Raw genomic sequence first — 9,500 nt, 5'->3', positions numbered from 1 at the left:
GTTTGCGAGTACTTTAAAAGTACTCATGGCTTTGTCCCTGGCTATTCAAATGGCCAGACTATGAAGGTGAACAAGCAAGTACGAGGAAGATGGACAGCAGGACGTCTACGACAACTAGGACCGCTCCCGACGTCAAGCGTTGGCTCGTGGATTAGATAGCCACTACTACTTCGCTTCCGCTATTTGTGATGTTCGTTGATCGATAGATCAACTACTATTGTAATATTGGATCATGTGATCTACCCTTGTAAGACGATTATGTGTTGTAATAAATGATGACTCTATGATATTCAACTGTTATGTCTCGCAACAACAATATTCCTGGGATTGCGATGTATGGCATAATAGGCATCTGGACTTAAAAATCCGGGTGTTGACATACAGGGGGCTGACGAGGGGCCCACACCACAGGGCGGCACGGCCCCCCCTTGGCCGCGCCGCCATGTGGTTTGGCCACCTCGTGGCCCCACTTCGTATGCTCTTCGGTCTTCTGGAAGGTTCGTGGCGAAATAGGCCCCTGGGTCTTGATTTCGTCCAATTCCGAGAATAATTCGTTACTAGGATTTCTGAAACCAAAAACAGCAGAAAACAAAGAATCGGCACTTCGGCATCTTGTTAATAGGTTAGTTCCGTAAAATGCACGAATATGACATAAAGTGTGCATAAAACATGTAGGTATCATCAATAATATGGCATAGAACATAAGAAATTATCGATACGTCGGAGACGTATCAAGCATCCCCAAGCTTAGTTCTGCTCGTCCCGAGCAGGTAAAACGATAACAAAGATAATTTCTGAAGTGATATGCCATCATAACCTTGATCATACTATTTGTAAACATATGTAATGGATGCGGCAATCAAAACAATGGTAATGACATGAGTAAACAAGTGAATCATAAAGCAAAGACTTTTCATGAATAGTACTTCAAGACAAGCATCAATAAGTCTTGCATAAGAATTAACTCATAAAGCAATAAATCAAAGTAAAGGTATTGAAGCAACACAAAGGAAGATTAAGTTTCAGCGGTTGCTTTCAACTTGTAACATGTATATCTCATGGATAATTGTCAACATAGAGTAATATAACAAGTACAATATGCAAGTATGTAGGAATCAATGCACAGTTCACACAAGTGTTTGCTTCTTGAGGTGGAGAGAGATAGGTGAACCGACTCAACATAAAAGTAAAGAGAAAGGTCCTTCAAAGAGGAAAGCATCGATTGCTATATTTGTGCTAGAGCTTTTATTTTGAAAACATGAAACAATTTTGTCAACGGTAGTAATAAAGCATATGAGTTATGTACATTATATCTTACAAGTTGCAAGCCTCATGCATAGTATACTAATAGTGCCCGCACCTTGTCCTAATTAACTTGGACTACCGGATCTTTGCAATGCACATGTTTTAACCAAGTGTCACAATGGGGTACCTCCATGCCGCCTGTACAAAGGTCTAAGGAGAAAGCTCGCATTTTGGATTTCTCGCTTTTGATTATTCTCAACTTAGACATCCATACCGGGACAACATGGACAACAGATAATGGACTCCTCTTTAATGCATAAGCATGTGACAACAATTATTATTCTCATATGAGATTGAGGATGTGTGTCCAAAACTGAAACTTCCACCATGATTCATGGCTTTAGTTAGCGGCCCAATGTTCTTCTCTAACAATATACATGCTCCAACCATAAAGGTGGTAGATCTCTCTTACTTCAGACAAGACGGACATGCATAGCAACTCACATGATATTCAACAAAGAATAGCTGATGGCGTCCCCAGAAGCATGGTTATCGCACAACAGGCAACTTAATAAGAGATAAAATGCATAAGTACATATTCAATACCACAATAGTTTTTAAGCTATTTGTCCCATGAGCTATATATTGCAAAGGTGAATGATGGAATTTTAAAGGTAGCACTCAAGCAATTTACTTTGGAATGGCGGATAAATACCATGTAGTAGGTAGATATAGTGGACACAAATGGCATAGTGGTTGGCTCAAGGATTTTGGATGCATGAGAAGTATTCCCTCTCGATACAAGGTTTAGGCTAGCAAGGTTATTTGAAACAAACACAAGGATGAACGGTACAGCAAAACTCACATAAAAGACATATCGTAAACATTATAAGACTCCATACCGTCTTCCTTGTTGTTCAAAACTCAATACTAGATGTTATCTAGACTCTAGAGAAACCAAATATGCAAACCAAATTAGCAAGCTCTAAGTATTTCTTCATTAATGGGTGCAAAGTATATGATGCAAGAGCTTAGACATGAGCACAACAATTGCCAAGTATCAAATTATCCAAGACATTTTAGAGTTACTACATGTAGTATTTTCCAATTCCAACCATATAACAATTTAACGAAGATGAAACTTCGCCATGAATACTATGAGTAGAGCCTAAGGACATACTTGTCCATATGCTACAGCGGAGCGTGTCTCTCTCCCACAAAGTGAATGCTAGGATCCATTTTATTCAAACAAAACAAAAAACAAAAACAAACCGACGCTCCAAGCAAAGTACATAAGATGTGACGGAATAAAAATGTAGTTTCAGGGGAGGAACCTGATAATGTTGTCGATGAAGAAAGGGATGCCTTGGGCATCCCCAAGCTTAGACGCTTGAGTCTTCTTATAATATGCAGGGGCGAACCACCGGGGCATCCCCAAGCTTAGAGCTTTCACTCTCCTTGATCATATTGCATCATACTCCTCTCTTGATCCTTGAAAACTTCCTCCACACCAAACTCGAAACAACTCATTAGAGGGTTAGTGCATAATAAAAATTTACATGTTCAGAGGTGACACAATCATTCTTAACACTTCTAGACATTGCATAAAGCTACTGGACATTAATGGATCAAAGAAATTCATCCAACATAGCAAAAGAGGCAATGCGAAATAAAAGACAGAATCTGTCAAAACAGAACAGTCCGTAAAGAAGGATTTTATTAGGCCACCAGACTTGCTCAAACGAAAATGCTCAAATTGAATGAAAGTTGCGTACATATCTGAGGATCATGCTCGTAAATTTGCTTAATTTTCTGAGCTACCTACAGGTAGATAGACCCAGATTCGTGACAGCAAAGAAATCTGGAACTGCGCAGTAATCCAAATCTAGTACTTACTTTTCTATCAAAGACTTTACTTGGCACAACAAAACATAAAACTAAGATAAGGAGAGGTTGCTACAGTAGTAAACAACTTCCAAGACTCAAATATAAAACAAAAATACTGTAGTAAAAACATGGGTTGTCTCCCATAAGCGCTTTTCTTTAACGCCTTTCAGCTAGGCGCAGAAAGTGTAATTCAAGTAACATCAAGAGATGAAGCATCAACATCATAATCTATTATATACTAAAAGCAAAATGCGGATGTTTAATAGAGCCATGAGGTTAATCCACATCATCTAAATTGTATTAAGTGTTAGATCTAAATTTTACGGCTAGGATTTAAAGTTTTACGTAACACAAATAAACTCATCATGTTTTGAACATACCAAATCTGCCACGTTAGTCACCCAAAGAATTATGTACATGTACATCCAACAAGTTCAATTAAACAAATCCAACACGTTCTGAATCCAAATTGTCATAACTGCTCTTAGAAGGTAACGTACACAACTCCAACACTCTTTCCTAATTAAGTTGGGATCTCCACGCCGCCGACAAACTTTTCCATATATGGCATTAGCTCCGCGCCATGGACACATGAAAAAATTCCGAAAACAAAAAGAAACTTAGAAAATCTATAATCATCAAAGCCACTTCCTATTTTAAGCAATGCTGGTTTTGGTTTCTTCGATCTCCTTCGGTTGAACTCCTATTATGCGTTTTTTAAGATAATAACATTTAATTAGATCCAATATAATTATTTCTACATACATAGCCAATATATGTGTACGGGAGTTGTAAATTACAAAATATTATTAGCTATTATTTTACCTAGGAGGTGATGAGTAGTCAATTAATCACTAGGTTGTACAGTTTATCTATCTATTATCTATTATATATTGTATTATATAACAAATATATTGATGTCTAATAGGGCCACCATGTTAATCCACATTATTATAATTATTTACCTATTAGGGTAATTTTAATTGTCAAGACTTAAAAAAATCATGTAACATGTACCACCATATATTTATGAACGTAAAAGATGTGACAGCCCGTGTCAAATATCCATTTACGTGTGATATAGAAAAAGACCAACGAGTGTTGTGGCGAATCTCATTACGTTGTAAGGAAAAATTGTAAGTCCAAGTCCCTGTTTTCTTTTAAAAGTATAGTCTGTGCACCTGTTTGCTTGCATCCAAAAAAATACGTAACATGTATGTGATCTAGCTAACCAATCCCAGCAAGTTCCAAACAAACAAAACTTAAACGTGCGTTCAAACAACTCCCAAGATGACCTTGGAAAGGGAAAAAAAAAGTACATACGAACAAGTGAATTCCCGTAATTTTAGTTTAGTCATATTCATTTTTTTAGGACGGCTAAGATTGAACGACTCTAGCTGGATGGACCCATGTATTTGCTGATTTAAGTCTACATGCAACAAAGAAATGTCTCGTGATGATGTGCATAATATTTTAGCAACAGGTTTCTACTATTATAGCAACATTGTAAATGAATAGTGAGTCGGCCATTAAAACGTTTGTCAAAGAAGCGAGTCAGTGACTCAAACGTTTTTATTTATTATAGCAACACCATCTTTTTTCGTCCTTCTACAAGAAGATTTATATGTATATATTCACTGCCCTATCATGATACACCAGGCCTATCAAGATACACCAGGGAAATATTTCCACTCATCTCACAAAAAATATATATATTATCTATAAGTTTAGAGGCTTTAGGGCAAAATAATAAATTATTGCCATAAAAATTGTTTCATAATAATTATTTTTTATTTCTTGGAAATGAACTCATGTACACAATTTTCAAAGTTAAGCACTTAAGAATTTATTCATATGATAAAGATCATGTACTTTTCAATAACCAAGAGGTAAATGGGATGAAAAGTTTTCGTAAAAGATAAAAGTAAATACTAAACAATTTTAAAGTACCACAGGTGATGCCCTCGCATTTGCGAGGGCCCCTGTGCTAGTTTGTTCTAATAATAGAATCATAAGGTACCTTCATTCTCTTTCTAGGGAAGTGTTCCATACCCTTTTTGAGAGGAAATTGATATTTAATATTACCTTCCTTCATATCAATAGTGGCACCAACGGTTCGAAGAAAAGATCTTCCCAATATAATGGGGCAAGATGCATTGCATTCAATATCCAAGACAACAAAATCAACGGGGACAAGGTTATTGTTAACCATAATATGAACATTATCAACTTTCGCCAAAGGTTTCTTTTTAGCATTATCGCCGAGATTAACATCCAGATAACAGTTTTTCAATGGTGGCAAGTCAAGCATATCATAGACTTTTTTAGGCATAACGAAATACTTGCACCAAGATCACATAAAGCATTACAATCAAAATCTTTAACTCTCATTTTAATGATGGGCTCCCAACCATCTTCTAGCTTTCTAGGAATAGAAGTTTCAAGTTTTAGTTTTTCTTCTCTAGCTTTTATGAGAGCATTTGTAATGTGTTTTGTGAAAGCCAAATTTATAGCACTAGCATTAGGACTTTTAGCAAGTTTTTGTAAGAACTTTATAACTTCAGAGATGTGGCAATCATCAAAATCTAAATCATTACAATCTAAAGCAATGGGATTATCATCCCCAAGGTTGGAAAAAATTTCAGCAGTTTTATCACAGGCAGTTTCAAGCAGCTTTAGCAGCTTCAGGTAATTTTGCGCGCTTTGCACTAGGAGTAGAAGCATTGCCAACACCAATTATTTTATTATTGATAGTAGGAGGTGCAGCAACATGTGAATCATTAGCATTTCTAGTGGTGGTAATAGTCCAAACTTTAGCTACATTACTCTTTTTAGCTAGTTTTTCATTTTCTTCTCTATCCCACCTAGCACGTAGCTTCAGCCATTAATCTTATATTCTCATTAATTCTAACTTGGATGGCATTTGCTGTAGTAACAATTTTATTTTCAATATCCCTATTAGGCATAACTTTCGATTTCAAAAGATCAACATCAGAGGCAAGACTATCAACTCTAGAAACAAGAATATCAATTTTATTGAGCTTTTCCTCAACAGATTTGTTAAAGGCAGTTTGTGTACTAATAAATTCTTTAAGCAGGCTTCAAGTCTAGGGGGTGTATTCCTATTATTGTTGTAAGAATTCCCATAAGAATTAGCATACCCGTTACCATTATTATAAGGATATGGCCTATAGTTATTACTAGAATTGTTCCGATAAGCATTATTGTTGAAATTATTATTTTTAATGAAGTTTACATCAACATGTTCTTCTTGGGCAACCAATGAAGCTAATGGAACATTATTAGGATCAACATTAGTCCTATCATTCGCAAGCATAGACATAATAGCATCAATCTTATCACTCAAGGAGGAGGATTCTTCAACAGAATTTACCTTCTTACCTTGTGGAGCTCTTTCCGTGTGCCATTCAGAGTAATTAACCATCATATTATCAAGGAGCTTTGTTGCTTCACCAAGAGTGATGGACATAAAGGTACCTCCAGCAGCTGAATCCAATAAATTCCGCGAAGAAAAATTTAGTCCTGCATAGAAGGTTTGGATGATCATCCAAGTAGTCGATCCATGGGTTGGGCAATTTTTAACTAGAGATTTCATTCTTTCCCAAGCTTGAGCAACATGTTCATTATCCAATTGTTTAAAATTCATTATGCTACTCCTCAAAGATATAATTTTAGCAGGGGGATAATATCTACCAATAAAAGCATCCTTGCATTTAGTCCAGGAATCAATACTATTCTTAGGCGAGAGATAGCAACCAATCTTTAGCTCTTCCTCTTAATGAGAAAGGAAACAATTTTAATTTTATAATGTCACCATCTACATCTTTATACTTTTGCATTTCACATAGTTCAACAAAATTATTGAGATGGGCAGCAGCATCATCGAGCTAACACTGGAAAATTGCTCTCGCATAACAAGATTCAAGAAAGCGGGTTTAATTTCAAAGAATTCTCTCGTAGTAGCAAGGTGGAGCAATAGGTGTGCATAGGAAATCATTATTATTTGTGCTAGTGAAGTCACACAACTTAGTATTTTCAGGGTTGGCCATTTTAGCAATAGTAAATAAAGCAAACTAGATAAAGTAAATGCAAGTAAACTAATTTTTTTTTGTGTTTTTGATATAGCAAACAAAACAGTAAATAAAGTAAAGCTAGCAACTAATTTTTTTGTGTTTTGATATAATGCAGCAAACAAATTAGTAAATAAAATAAAGCAAGACAAAAACAAAGTAAAGATATTGAGAAGTGGAGACTCCCCTTGCAGCGTGTCTTGATCTCCCCGGCAACGGCGCCTGTAAAATATGCTTGATGGCGTGTATTTCACACGTTCGTTGGGCAACCCCAAGAGGAAGGTATGATGCGCACAGCAGCAAGTTTTCCCTCGAAAGAAACCAAGGTTTATCGAACCAGGAGGAGCCAAGAAGCACGTTGAAGGTTGATGGCGGCGGGATGTAGTGCGGCGCAACACCAGGGATTCCGGCGCCAACGTGGAACCCGCACAACACAACCAAAGTACTTTGCCCCAACGAAACGGTGAGGTTGTCAATCTCACCGGCTTGCTGTAACAAAGGATTAACCGTATTGTGTGGAAGATGATTGTTTGCAGAGAAAATAGTAAAAACAAGTATTGCAGCAGATTTGTATTTCAGTATTAAAAGAATGGACCGGGGTCCACAGTTCACTAGAGGTGTCTCTCCCATAAGATAAAAGCATGTTGGGTGAACAAATTACAGTCGGGCAATTGACAAATAGAGAGGACATAACAATGCACATACATGACACGATAAGTATAGTGAGATTTAATTGGGCATTACGACAAAGTACATAGACCGCCATCCAACTGCATCTATGCCTAAAAAGTCCACCTTCAGGTTATCGTCCGAACCCCTTCCAGTATTAAGTTGCAAAGCAACAGACAATTGCATTAAGTATGGTGCGTAATGTAATCAACAACTACATCCTCGGACATAGCGCCAATGTTTTATCCCTAGTGGCAACAAGCACAACACAACCTTAGAACTTTCTCATCACTGTCCTAGTATCAATGCAGGCATTAACCCACTATCGAGCATAAATACTCCCTCTTGGAGTTAAAAGTAAAAACTTGGCCAGAGCCTCTACTAGTAACGGAGAGCATGCAAGATCATAAACAACACATATGTAATAACTTGATAATTAACATGACATGGTATTCTCTATCCATCGGATCCCGACAAACACAACATAGAGTATTACAGATAGATGATCTTGATCATGTTAGGCAGCTCACAAGATCCAACAATGAAGCACAATGAGGAGAAGACAACCATATAGCTACTGCTATGGACCCATAGTCCAGGGGTGAACTACTCACTCATCACTCCGGAGGCGACCATGGCGGTGTAGAGTCCTCCGGGAGATGAATCCCCTCTCCGGCGGGTGCCGGAGGAGATCTCCGAATCCCCCGAGATGGGATCGGCGGCGGCGGCGTCTCGCAAGGTTTTCCGTATCGTGGTTTTCCGCCTCGGGGGTTTCGCGACGAAGGCTTTAAGTAGGCGGAAGGGCGAGTCGGGGGCTGACGAGGGGCCCACACCACGGGCGGCACGGGCCCCCTTGGCCACGCCGCCATGTGGTTTGGCCACCTCGTGGCCCCACTTCGTATGCTCTTCGGTCTTCCGGAAGGTTCGTGGCGAAATAGGCCCCCGGGTCTTGATTTCGTCCAATTCCGAGAATATTTCGTTACTAGGATTTCTGAAACCAAAAACAGCAGAAAACAGCAACTGGCATTTCGGCATCTTGTTAATAGGTTAGTTCCAGAAAATGCACGAATATGACATAAAGTGTGCATAAAACATGTAGGTATCATCAATAATATGGCATAGAACATAAGAAATTATCGATACGTCGGAGACGTATCAGACACCACTAGAAGAATAACACCACAACTTAAATATCAAACCATTGAATATTACTCAACATAGTTCACTACTAACATTTAGACTTCACCCATGTCCTCAAGAACTAAACGAACTACTCACAAGACATCATATGGAACATGATCAGAGGTGATATGATGATGAATAACAATCTGAACATAAACTTTGGTTCAATGGTTTCACTCAATAGCATCAATAACAAGGAGTAATCAATACCGGGAGAGTTTCCCCTACCAAACAATCAAGATTCAACCCTAGATGTTATAGCGGTGACGAGGTGCAGCGGTGGAGATGACGGTGACGGTGGTGGAGATGATGGTGATGATGATCCCAATGAAGTCCAGCTCGATGACGGTGACGATGCCGTCGATTTCCCCCTCCAATTTCCCCGACGGATTTCAGCCTGCCGGAGAGCTCTTTTCTCTCTGGTGT

The sequence above is a fragment of the Lolium rigidum genome, chromosome 3 (genome assembly GCF_022539505.1).
Source record: "Lolium rigidum isolate FL_2022 chromosome 3, APGP_CSIRO_Lrig_0.1, whole genome shotgun sequence".
NCBI lineage: Eukaryota > Viridiplantae > Streptophyta > Magnoliopsida > Poales > Poaceae > Lolium > Lolium rigidum.
This window is presented reverse-complemented; position numbering follows the sequence as displayed.